At 38.2% G+C, this 14,205-nt stretch overlaps 1 long non-coding RNA gene across 1 annotated transcript; it reads left to right on the top strand.

The window, feature by feature from the left end:
* The first annotated feature begins 5,044 nt into the window (after positions 1–5,044).
* On the top strand, positions 5,045–6,346 carry LOC122000079. The gene is made up of 3 exons (XR_006116928.1): positions 5,045–5,400; positions 5,483–5,744; positions 6,271–6,346. It is a non-coding gene; the product is annotated as an uncharacterized LOC122000079 (long non-coding RNA).
* Positions 6,347–14,205: the final 7,859 nt, after the last annotated feature.

Below are 14,205 nucleotides of genomic sequence, written 5' to 3'. Positions count from 1 at the left end.
AGTTTCATATGGTGGCCGAAAGTCACCATGCTTAGTTTTAGGTTACAACAACATATAAGCATGTAACCTTAAATCAAATTCATATCATAAACTATAAAGAATATCAGGAGCATAGGTAGTAGGTTCTAAGCTTCCTAGGCCTTTTAACTTAGTTGTGGCCGAACCTTTAAGAGCATGAAACTAAGTTCTACATAAGCATAAAAATACCAAGCTACCTTCATATCATATCATAAGGGAAGTCCATGAGCTTGCTAAGTTTAAGTTTAAACTTTCTTGAACCCTAGATTATAGTCATGGCCGAAAGTTCATAAAAAGGAAATAACCTCTAAGCAACATACAACATAAATACCTATCCAATTTCATAACATATCATAAAGAAGTCTATGAGCATACTAAATTAGGTTTTGAGCTTCATGAACCCTAAAACCTCATCCTGGCCGAAACTTCATCAAACAAGAAATAAACTTCTAAGAAACATATAAACATGAATACCTAGCTAATTTCATAACATATCATAAAGAAGACTATGAGCATAAATTAGGTTTTGAGCTTCATGAACCCTAAAACCTCATCATGGCCGAAACTTCATCAAACAAGAAATAAACTTCTAAGCAACATATAAACATGAATACCTAGCTAATTTCATAACATATCATAAAGAAGTCTATGAGCATACTAAATTAGGTTTTGAGCTTTATGAAACCCTAAAACTCCATCATGGCCGAAACTGCATAAGACAAGAAATAAATTTCTAAGCAACATATAAACATGAATACCTAGCTAATTTCATAACATATCATAAAGAAGTCTATGAGCATGCTAAATTAGGTTTTGAGCTTTATGAAATCCTAAAACTCCATCATGGCCGAAACTTCATAAGACAAGAAATAAATTTCTAAGCAACATATAAACATGAATACCTAGCTAATTTCATAACATAACATAAAGAAGTCTAGGAGCATGTCAAATTAAGTTTTAAGCCTCTTAAAGCCCTAGAATATTCATGGCCGAAACATATTAAGAAGAAGATCAAGCTTAAACAATATCCAACATAAATTTTTAACTAATTTCATATCATAACATAATAAGATCCATGAGCATGGGTTCTTCTCCTTTTTATCTTTTTAAGTGTTCTAACTTTTCGAAAATATCGAAAGCGACTTGTACCACAGGTGAGAGAATACTTACCTCCTTGTTTGATTTACTTAAGGAGAGAATCTTGCTTGTGGAGCCTTCCTAGAGAGGAGTCCTCCTTTGTTTTTGGGTTTCGACAAAGAGAGGTGAGGAGGAGGCTTGGTCACGGTGAAGGGAAGGAGGGAGGAGGAAGAGGAGAAAATGAATTTTCTTCTTTAATTTCCCCTTTTATTCATCATGAGAGGAGGAAGGGAAAATGCACTTTTCCTTCTCCTTTCTTTTACTTCTCCTTAATGAAAAGAGGAAGCAAGAATCCTCTTTTCTTTTGAGAGGAAGAAGGCTACTCTAACTTCTCCTTCTAAATGAGAGAAGTTCTTTTCTTACTCTTAACTATATTGTCACTTCTCTCTCTAACAATAACTTCTCTTGGTCTATTGGTTAACCCATACATGCATCTAGTAAGAGATCCAAGGTTCAAACCTTGGTCATCTCTTTTTGGTTATATTTTTTATTATTTTTGCAAATTTACACATAAGGCCTATTTTTATCCGTGATAAAAAAATATCTAAAATCTTGCTAAGTACTCTATGGGTGTTACACGTTACTCACTAGGACTTTCCAGCCCTAGTAGTGGATTTTTGCCTCCCCCAGGATTCGAACTCTAACCCTCCAGGCTTAAGTATTAGAGTTTATGAATCCTGGTAACCAAGTGAGATCATCTCACTTGGATACTAGGATTCATAAACTCTAATACTTAAGCCTGGAGATTTAGAGTTCGAATCCTGGGGGAGGCAAAAATCCACTGACCAAGGGTGGAAAGTCCTAGTGAGTAACGACACGGCCAAGCATCGTCGATCGACGACATTAGAGGTCACCAAATGGGCCAACGACATAAGGGCCAACGGTCGACGACATGAGAGGTCGCCAAATGGGCCGACAACATAAGGGCCGCCAGTTGGGCCACCACAAGGGCCGCCCAAGAGGACAAAAGGGTCGGGTCGTTACAATAAAAAGGCACTATTTTATTGTAACGACCCGGCCCTATTGGCGGCCTATCGTCGACCCATTTAACCCTCGTCATCGACCAACGACACTGGCGTGTCGTTACTCACTGGACTTTCCACCTGGCGGTGGTTTTGCCTCCCCGAGTTCGAACCCTAAACCTCCGGGCTTAAGTATTAGAGTTTAAATCTGGTAACCAAGTGAGATGATCTCACTTGGTTGCGAGGATTCATAAACTCTAATACTTAATGACCAGGGGTGGAAAGTCCTAGTGAGTAACGACACGACCAAAGGGTCGTCGGTCGACGACATGAGAGGTCACCAAATGGGCAGACGACATAAGGGCCGCTAGTTGGGCCGCCACAAGGGCCGCCCAAGAGGCCAAGAGGGCCGGGTCGTTACATGGTATTAGTTGAGTAATACCTAGGAGTTACAATCGTAACTAGGTATGATTTCAGAGGATGATCTTCGATGGGTAGAGCGTCGATTTACAGATATTTTGATCAGCTATTTAGTTGTAGTGTTCCTTTATCTTTGTGTTCATTGCTCGACACTGGAGATTACTGAACCTCAGGGTGGAGCAATCACAATATAATGGGGTACAAGACAATGGTTAGACGACTTAGCTAACATTGTCTCTATCAAGTGGCTCAAGACCTTGACTACGTGATCATTTTGCCAGGTCTGGTAGTCTATATCTCATATTTGAGGGTTTGACCTTTTATCGGTATTTATCAAGGGACATATATAGGATGATTATGAGGGTGGTGGAGATATCTTTTGATGCGTATACTCTTAGTCAGCAGGTTGTGTGACCCTTTGACTTTGGATTGACTTTCTTTTACTGTGGATATTTGATTATCAGAAAGGATGAGATGATGAGATTTGGCAGACCTTTTTGGATACGTATAGTATGTTGGTAGTGGGGGTTGACGGTTGGATGCTTTCCTTTGACTCTATCTTTGTTTAGGAGACTATCTGGTATGATTGATTGATGTTGAAGATGATTGGAGATTGGTGGATATTAGGAGATCAGGTGTGGTGATAGGTGATCTTTTTATGATTTATTAGTGGATATTTGACTTGATGATCTATGATTTGGTGTTTGATGATTGATAGTGACATGGAGTGTTGTATGTCTAAGATATTTATGGATTTGTTGATTTATAGTTGGTGATTAGATTACAGACTTGTTGTTGGGGATCTTACGGTTGAGTGAGCCTGTTGTCCATGGCGTTACCATTTGGGCATACAGTGCCCTAGATGTTTATGTTGACTCGATGTATTGAGTATTCGTAGGGTGGTTGGATCAATTTTTATTGTCTTCATTGATGATGTTGTGATATATTCCCGATCTGAGGTGGATCACGTACACCAGCTTCGCATAGTTCTAGAGTTGTTTCGACTGTAACATCTATATGTGATGTTTAGTAGTACGTATTGTAATTATCTTCTATGAGATATCTGGGACACGTTGTCTTTAGTAGAGGGATATTAGAGGATTCACAGGAGATAGAGGCTGTTACCAATTAGGAGTAGTCGTAGGTTATACAGGAGACATGTAGTTTCCTTGTTTTGGCTCGATATTACTGGAGATTTGGTTGAGGGTTTCTCTCGTATTGTTTTTTCGTTGATTGGACGGATGCTTACGAGATCAGTTTTAGGAGTAGGACTAAAAGTTATTAATTGTACCGTCTTAGTATTACTTTCTAGTGTAGACGGATATGTACTCTACACAGATGTATCGTACCTGGGTATTGGTGCAGTTTCGATATAGTATGAGCGGAGTAGTCTCATGCCAATATACCGAATTCTTGGATAATGAGAATGAAATTCTTTATTTTCATGGGAGATTATGTATGTTTCCGAGTCACTTCTTATCCGGGAGGAGTTACTACAGGAAACACCTTGATCTGGATTTATGGTACATCCGGGTGACACCCGATGTTTGGAGATTTGAAGCATTCTTATTGGTGGAACGATATGAAGAAAGTCATCGCGGATTTTGTAGCTCGATGTCTAGCATGTCATCGAGAGAAGGCTGAACATCAGAGTTTAGAAGGATGGTCTCCGTTGATTTGGATATTAGAATGGAGTTGGGAGCAGGTTTTGATGGGTTTTGTTGTGGTTTTATTCAGGACATGGAGAGGATATGATGCTTTGATTAATCATTGTTGGGTGACGATGTTGCTCCCTAGCTATCGATTTGTAGGACGGATTCTTTGGATTGAGTAGCAGGATTATACTGTAGAGAGATTGCCGGACCTTATGGTATATCTCTGAGTGTCGTATTGGATGGAGATTAGCGATTCCACCTCATGGTTTTGATTGCGGTTACAACAGATTTAGGATTAGGAGCTTTACTTTAGTATTGATTTTCACCCTCAGACTGATGGATAGTTTGAGTGCCCTATACTGATGTTGGATGATCTATTGGTGGTGGATTTTGGTTTTCAGAGGTAGTTGATTTTTCCATAGTTGGGTAGATTGCAGAGTGGGTGTAGTGGAAGCTGGGTGAGCTCATAACCCACAGAGTCATTCTTTATGATTGGAGATTTGTTCATCATACTTGGATAGAGTGGTGTGTGTGTATGTTGCTAGGATGTTATCCTTGGATGAAGATCCCTAAATTGACCAGTAAATTTGGGGACAAAATTTTTATTAGTGGGGGAGAATGTAAGATATCGCCAAATTAAATAATAAATATTATTGGACGGAAAATCTTATTGGATTTTTCCAAAATTTTTAAAAATTTTCTGGAAATTTTTCGAAGCTTGTACGGATGGTTTTGAGGGGATCGATCGGCGGGCGCGGATAAAGCCTGTTTGGAATACCCGTTTAAGTGAGAAAATATTTTCAATTTAAATTCATTTTCTTTTATTCTTTTTCCCCCAAATTGTCGTTTCCTCCTCTCCTCACCCGAACACACTTCCTTCTTCCCTCTCTCGATCTCCCCGACCGCTCTTGCTATCTCTCTCTTGCGGGTGACTCAACGCCAAGGCCGGAGGAGGCTCGCCACCGGAGCTCGACGGATACCAGCGGGCTCCAGGTCATCTTCGGCTGAGGGGTTTCTGCTTCGACAGATTTTATGACCAATCGTCGACGATCGGTGACTAGGGCGCGGCGGGAAGGAGTTGATTCGCATCATCACCGGCTGATCGAGCCCTTTCCGGTTCTTCTCTTTGATTTGTCCACTGGAGAATGGTATGGATGGCCACCAGCTGAGGTTGATCGCGCAAGATCATTGGGAAGTGATCGATTTAGGTGAGTGTGGTCTAGAATCATAGAAATTCAAAGATCTTGCCTAATCTGTTCTCTTTGCAACGCTTTTCCTGATCTGATCTAGAGGGATGCACCAAATCAGCATATGGATGAATTTTCCTTGAAGCCGATCATTGCATTCCGTTTATTGCGGCTGATTGAGTCTCGGTTGGGGGATTATGGATCAGTTGAGGTAAGGTCCTATTGTGTTAATGTTTCAGTAATTAATTTCTGTACAATTAGGTTCTGGATCGAGTTTTTGGAAGAATTGGTGGAGGGGTTCTGTTGTAGCTTCTGGACAGTGGTTGGCTAGTTGTTCGCTACGGGATTTGCTGCCATCTCTCAAGGTAAGTGTCTTCTAGTGAGGTACTACTAGTTTTCTTATTAGAATGCTACTCTATTAGGTTTTCTAAGGGATTGTAGAATTGATTCTTGATGCTAGTAGATGACACGTAGATTAAACGATGGTGTTAAATGAATTAAATGATTTGAATTTGGGATTTGGTTGTGATAAGTTGATTTGTGATGGTTATTTGGTGAATGATTTATGTAAATGGATACATGATCATTATTGGTATGTGTTGGATTGATTGAGGTTTGTATTGAGTTGAAATTTGTGGATATGATGAATGGTTGATGTAGATTGTTATGTGATCATTCTTGAGATCATCGGATTGATTGTTGGTTGGATTATCAGATATGGTGGTTTGGTTAGTTGTTGAGGATTGAAGTGAAGGATTGTGGATTTATTTAAACCTAATTGGATTAAGGGGTTAGGTTAATTATTTTGATTAGGGGTTCCCTAATTAGATTGGGGAGTTTATTAACTATTTGTTACCTATGTAATTAGCTAAATATTTTATGTGATCGCAGGACCTTGTTTCGAGATGAGCGTCTCGACGTGGGATTGGTTTATCTGACACGATCGACAGATAAAGGCAGGTATTTCTTCCTTGGCTCTATGTAGATTTTTATTGAGCTTAGTGCATGGTTTTCTTTGATGGATTAGGTTGTTTAACCTTATATCATGTTCGTATGTTGCTTTCCTGCTTGATACTGATGCTTGACCCTTGTGATGATCTATTTAATTCTTATACAGTCTACACTTTGGTTATCTATACTCTGTGGCATTTTTACATGTAGATTATGTATGGTAGGGGATACCTCGTTGGTGGTGTTCATATGATGATTGCCCATTTGTATGTCGTGTATACATTTGTCTGGTGAGATGATTGGGGGAGTTGTGTTGATTGTATATTTGTTGTATATACACGTGTCTGATGTGTTTACTGGAGGATACATGTTGATTGTATTTATGTACATGTGTCTTGTGGGATTATTGGAGATTTTTAGTTGATTATACATGTATAGTTGTGTACATATGTTTGGGGGGATATGTGGAGGTATCATGACGATTATATTCTTGTTGTGCAGTGCTTATATGGTTTAGAGGTTGCATGGATGATGACGGTATTTGTATCATGATTATATATATATCATGTTCATCATTCATTGCATCTGACGACTAGTCTCTCTTGTGGTTGAGAGGGTCGTCAGTCTTTTATAGTTGTCCACTCTACCACTGATGGAGAGTGGTAGCTAGGAGTGGAGCTATGTCCTGTCGCGCTTACTCAGCTGCTCAGTATTTTTACTCTGTCAGCCTCATCCACTCAGGAGTAGTGGATCTTGAGGGTACAGTAGTCAGGGGGCTTGAGTTGTGAGTGGTCAGGGACCCTTAGCTATGTAGTTAGATAACTACATAGTATACTGTCGCCTCAGTCGCTTTATAGCTGTTACGTGCATGAGGCTTGTACGGTTTGTCACGGACCAAAGCCTCTCGGCCATACAGGGGTCGTGGTGTCTGGAGAGGTGGCGGGGGTGACCATGGAGCATGCATACACATTTGCATATGATGCGCGGTGCATCGGTAGATATATATTTGCATACATGCCTAGTAGATACTAGTTGCATGTGATTGTGGTTGTTGCACTTGTTGTAGACATGCTTGTTGCATATGGTTGTCATGCTGCATACATGTCATTTATTTTACATGTATATGCAATCATATTTATATTACACAGGTGTCATGGGTATGTTTGTTGTAGATCCAGTGAGTTTGCTGATCTTTGTACCTTGCGTCGATTTCAGATTGGGTATGTATTTATCATTATGTCAGTAGTGGTTTGTGCAGTTTGCATGTCAGTTATGATTATGTCTGGTTATTACGTCAGGTATGTTTAGGTGCATTGATTTTGATAGTATGATCATGTTCTTTATTTCCTTACTGAGGCTGTATACTTGTGATCTCCATGTTTGTTTATGGACCATGCACTTTCTTGTCTATTACCCGCTGAGTTACCTATTCTCACCACCGCATGTATACATTTATGTTTTCAGGTAGCTTGTAGATGGTTGGTGTCGCTCGGAGTATCCTATCTGCCGGGTCCTACGTCATATCTGAAGACGATTTCACCTATTGTTTGTTTTCTTTTGTTTATTCTTTTCTTATTTTTGGCATTGTATTTGTGTTTAAGCCGTGTCGGCATGCATTGTATTTATTTGGTTTGGGTGGGCTTTCCTTCATTTTTTCTACTGTGTTTTTAGTACAGTCATGTGGGCTATTTTATATATAACTGCGTGGTTGTGATTGTTTCATTCCAGCCGAGTGGGCTGTGATTATAACTGCGTGGTTGTGTATATAAATATTCTAGCCACATGTGGTTGATGTATTTTGTTTGTATTGATGCTTCAGATTGTCACCAGTATAGGGGAGATGCTGTCAGATTTTTGTCTGGCAGGTACTCCTTTGGGGGCGTGACAATTTTTGGTATCAGAGAAGGTTTACGATGCCTGTTATTTATGTTTTTGGGTTTTGTGTTTCGATTTTCTTGATGTGACTTTCGGGCTTTGGGACCAGGCAGCAGCAGGACATCTCCAGGCTATATGAGGTATGTTTGCATATTGCTATCATACTTTTTTGTTAGTACCTGCATTGTTATTCTGATAGTGATGACATTTGTTAGTACACTTTTGTTAGTACCTGTTCAGTTATTTGTAGCATGCATTTCATGGGTTGGGTCAATCACTGATCACGATTGACCCTACTAGAGATCAAGGATTTACAGTCTCAGGGGATTTCCTCATATCATACTATTAGTAGTTTTAGTGTCTGTTACTACTAGTTGGTTGAGAGTCAGAGTCACATACCAGTCTCTATTATTATTAGCTGGATAGTGGATGGTATCTGTATACATATGTTGAATCAGTTTGTATTACTCCGGTTGGTTAGATCTGTTTAGGATTGATTTACCTGATCGACTTGTGTAGTTGTGGATTGATTTATCTTAGTTGGTTTCGTACTCCTATTATTTTGATTAGTAGAGTATTGATTTACTCTTGTTGGTTAGGTTTGTAGATTACCCTCGTTGACTTGGGTAGTTGTAACGCCCGCCCTCCCTGCTAACCCTAAGGGACGGGGCTACGATACTCTATGTACAAATAACAGCGAAAGACTTAAAATAATTTTCTTAGTTTAATAAAAACTTTCCTTTTGTTTTCCTTTTTATCAAATCTGAACTACACTATCAGTGCCTCAATAACATGATAACAAATTTAGTAGAAACATAAAATCAAGTCACACATATGGTACTACAATTCATGATACCAAAGCGTAGTTCTTTAAAAGTTTTAAAGCAGGTTCTTATTTGGTTGCCTAGCCACCGCCACACACATCTCCTTGCCTCTCCTGCTGCTCCTCTAGCTCATCCAGCTTTTTCCTTTATCTGTGGTACAAGGACAGTAAGCTGTGAGCACTCATGGCTCAGTAAGTTCCTTTCCTACTCACTAAAATCGAAAATCATAGTATAATCAAAGAATGTCTCAACATGGCATCACTTCAACTAGTCATGACATAATGTAACATACTCTTTTAAGCATATCATGCAACATGAAGAAATCATAACTAGTCATGGCATATTATAGCGTAAAGCATAGCATGAAGCATAACATAATCGTATCTAATTATGGCATATCATCATAAGGAGTCATGGCATATCGTACACATGAACATATCATGGAACATAACATAATCATATCTAACCATGGCATATAAATCATCATAAGGTATATGCATATGATTTTGAAAAACATGTATCCGAAAAACATGTGTATGTCTCATGATCTTTAAAACCATTTCTTCTTACATATATACTTGAACATAATCTCAACTTAAAGGGGATCCCGGCTATGTACCACTTACATATTGCGCGCAATCTATGTAGGTCCAAGGTAGCAAGTCTTGAACCCTACAAGGCAAAAATACTAGGCCCGAGTCTTACTCCATCGACCTAGGGGCACTTAGGAGCCCATCCCTAACGAGGCCCGAGTCTTATTCCATCGACCCCGGGACACTTATGGAGCCCACCCTTGGTACAAGCCATATAAAGTAAAGTACATGTCATACTTATACATATCATACATCATAAAAACATGCATCACTTAAGCACGCATCATATCATAAAAGTATGCATCACTTAGGCATACATCATGTCATAAAAGTATGCATCACTTAGGCATACATCATATCATAAAGGTATGCATCACTTAGGCATACATCATGTCATAAAGGTATGCATCACTTAGGCATACATCATACCATAAAAGTATGCATCACTTAGGCATACATCATATCATAACAATATGCATCACTTAGGCATACATCCTATCATAACAATATGCATCACTTAGGCATGGATCATAAAAACATACATATTTTAAGCATAAAGCATATCATCAAGCATGCATAGTTTTAACCACATAGCATATTATGAAAGCATGCATATTTTAAGCACTAAACATAGCATCAAAACATGCATAATTTAACCACATAGCATATCATGAAAGCATGCATATTTTAAGTACTAAACATAGCATCAAAGCATGCATAATTTAACCACATAGCATATCATGAAAGCATGCATATTTTAAGCACTATACATAGCATCAAAGCATGCATAATTTAACCACATATCATAACATAAGCATGCATATTTTCAGCTCATATCATATCGCCAAAGCATGTAAGATTTACCCACATATCATAACATAAAGCATGCATATTTTTAACTCATAACATATCGTAGAAATTCTCATCTTGTATAGCTCACAAGCATACATGTCTAAGCATAAAAGTGTATCATGTGCTCATCCAATCATAGGGAACAATGTAACATGATTAATTTGGGTACTAAGCTTCCTAGTCCTTTGGGTTCTTATCATGGCCGAAACCCTCTTAGGTGCCCATTTAGGTTTTAAACACATCCAAGCATGTAGAACCTAATTCATTCACATATCATTTTCATAGGAAGTATCATAACCAAGATTTACTTGGACTCTAAGTTCTCCAAGTCCTTAAACCTCATTTGGCCTAATCTTAACAAGTGTGAAACAAGGTTCTAAAGGACATAAAACATGGAAACTTTAACCATATTTATAGCATTCATTTCAAGAAATATGGTAAGCACCATTGAGTTAGTTCCTAAATTCTTTAAGCCCTTAAATTTATGTCTTGGCCGAAACTTACAAGTACTCATTTAGGTTTTCAAGCAAGCATACAAGCATGTGAACTTACTCTAACATCATGTATAAATTCATAAATGGCATCATACAAGTGGTCATGGCTGAAACTTCCCTTAGCATCAATTTAGGTCACTAACAACATATAGCATGTGAATTTTTAGCTTTCTACATTTCATATTTCATGGAGAGTGACATGAGCATGTTCAATGTAAGTTCTAGGGTTTCTAGGGCATGTATCCCTTCATGGCCGAGACCTTAAGGTGTCCATTTGAATCATAGTTAAATATATAAGCATGTGAACACAAACAACATGTTATCTCAATTTCTTAAGAAGCATCTTTAACACATGAGGTCTAAATTTTAGGGTTTCTAGGTCTTTAAACCCTACATGGCCGAACCTCATCAAGCATAGAATTTGTTCAAATGGCATAAAAGCATAGAAAGTCATAACACATTTCATAACATGTATAAAAGTCAAGCACTATAAGCATACATTTAAATTGTGTCTTAGGTTTCCTAGGTTTTTCCTTTCTTTATCTCATAGCATATGTTTGGCCGAAACCTTCCAAGTCTTTAAACTAGGTTTTAGGTGGCCAAAAGTATGGAAAACCTAAACAAGTTTTATGGCAAAAATATCAAAGAACTATACATATAAATTTGGTTCACAACAAGCTAGGACCCTTGTGGTCATAATTATCATATATCATGCAACCAATTTTCCTATACTCTAATTAAGCATGGGAGCATTAAAAAACTTTCATATCTTATTATCATGGAGGTTTTGAGCATGTTAAAAATCTGTTTAAGATATTCTAAGCCATCCACCTTACCATGGCCGAAATATTAAGAGTGGTGTTCATGAGTTTCTATCAACATACAAGCATGCAACTTCTTTAAGAAACTCTATATTCTATCATATAAACATGGTGAGTTTAAATTCAAAGTATTCCTAACCCTAAACCCTTCCTTGGCCAAAACTTGTGAGTGGGATACTTTTGGTTCCAAGTAACCTTCAAGTATGAAAACAATAATGGATCCTTAACCATTTATTTAGAGGGTTTTGTGCAAGTTAGGTAAACAAATAAATTCCCTAGCCCTTATAAAACCTTTTTGGCCGAAACTCTAGGGTTAGATACATCTCTAATCCAACATCACATATATATAAAAATATGAGAGATAACCTTCTTACAAAGCATAGAAAAATTATCATGAATCAAGGCTTATTTTAAACATTCCTAGGATCACAAGTCCATCCTTTGGCCGAATTTTTCACAACTTTGTTATAGGTTTTAAAATCCTCATAAAATCCAAAAACACATCAAAACTACTTGTACCACAGGTGAGGGAATACTTACATCCTTTTCGCATGTGGTTCTAAAGTGTGGTGATGGAAGAAAGGGTCTCTTCTTCTTGTTCTCCTCCTTTGATTTCCTTTGGTAGCCCTCCTTTGCATCCTAGGAGGAACTTTGTTTTGGGGGCCGAAAATGGAGGAGAGGGGGCTGAGGTTCTCGGTGATGGAGAGGGGAGAATGAGAGAAATGAGAGAAAAATCAAATCTTCTCTTCACATACTCCCTTTTATGTTAAGGGGGAAGAGGTAGGAAAATTGGTTTTTGCTTTCCTTCTCCCTTAGCCCTTTTTTTTCATTTTCTTTTTATTTTATTTATTTATTTGTTCTCATCATTTATGATGAAACAAGGGGGAATGCATCCCCTTAATGGTCCTCTTTAAATCACGGCAAAAAGAGAGAGGAAGAGGGAGAGAAAAGAAGGAAGGCAAGTTGCCTTTATCTTGTTCTTTTCTTGTTTTCTTTTAGCTAGCTTTTACTCTCATCCTTATCATGAGTTTCCCTCCTTTGCTATCAATATATATTATTCCTATCCCAACTGGTTATTACCCATTAATCCTATCATTTACATCATGAGAGGTTCAAGGTTCAATCCTTGACAACTCCCTATTTTTATTTCTTTTTGGTTCAACATTCTACTAATATTTTTCTAAGGCAAATTCATCATTCTCTTATTTTATCTTAAAAGCTTAGTGGGTGTTACAGTAGTGGTGGATCGATTTTACTTTAGTAACTTTTGACGAGGATAGATTTACCCTTATTAGATCAGTTAGTTGACGACCGATTTATTTAGTAGTTCGGTCATTAGAGTATCGTCATATACTATTTTTAGAGATTCTGATCATTGGGGTTACTTGTGCTTGGTTAGATATTTTGGGAGATACATTTGAGTACATGACTTATACCATCGTGGAAAAGACTGAATTAGCCGTACACCATTGTCGGCTTAGTCAATCTATAGAGGATTAATGTATCCTATTCTATGGGGATTTTGACTATGGATTGTTTGTACCTGCTCGGATGACTTAGAAGGTACATGTGGATAGGATACCGCATGATGTGGAAAAGTGTAAAGCTACCTGCTTAACACTTATGAGATACAATCGTTATTGGGGCGTATGAGTTGGAGAGTACATTCGGACATACGATTTGTACTGACATGAGAGAGTTGAAGTTAGCTGCTTAACCCTTGCGTGACCCGGTACCACGTGAAGGATGAAGCAGAGAATGCTTTTTGGGGATCAGGTCATCACTTAGCGATTTCCTTGAGGTGTTGGGGGAGAGAGCAATTCTCTACTTCTTTTGATAGTAGGATGGGTTTTAAGGTGATGACTAGTAGACTCGCCTAAAGTGTCTCCATGGGAGATCCTGACACATAGACCTATCAGATGTAGTTAGATATCCTTGATGTATCTAGTGATCTACGACCTGTAATGATACGGAGGAAGTGGTATTAGTTGAGTAATACATAGGAGTTACGATCGTAACTAGGTATGATTTTAGAGGATGATCTTCGAGGGGTAGAGCGTCGATTTACAGATATTTTGATCAGCTATTTAGTTGTAGTGTTCCTTTATCTTTGTGTTCATTGCTCGACACTGGAGGTTACTGAACCTCAGGGTGGAGCAATCACAGTATAATGGGGTACAAGACAATGGTTAGACGACTTAGCTAACATTGTCTATATCAAGTGGCTCAAGACCTTGACCACGTGATCATTTTGCCAGGTCTTGTAGTCTATATCTGATGTGCGTAGATTATATACTCTTTTATGCATGTTTTTACGCACATTTACATACTTTGGGCATGCTTGATCTATGTACTTTTATACTTCCAGATTTCCTTTTAGCATATTTACTCTTTTGGTTCGGAGATCTGCTTTTTG

This window comes from Zingiber officinale, chromosome 7A (assembly GCF_018446385.1).
Source record: "Zingiber officinale cultivar Zhangliang chromosome 7A, Zo_v1.1, whole genome shotgun sequence".
NCBI lineage: Eukaryota > Viridiplantae > Streptophyta > Magnoliopsida > Zingiberales > Zingiberaceae > Zingiber > Zingiber officinale.
This window is presented reverse-complemented; position numbering and strand designations above follow the sequence as displayed.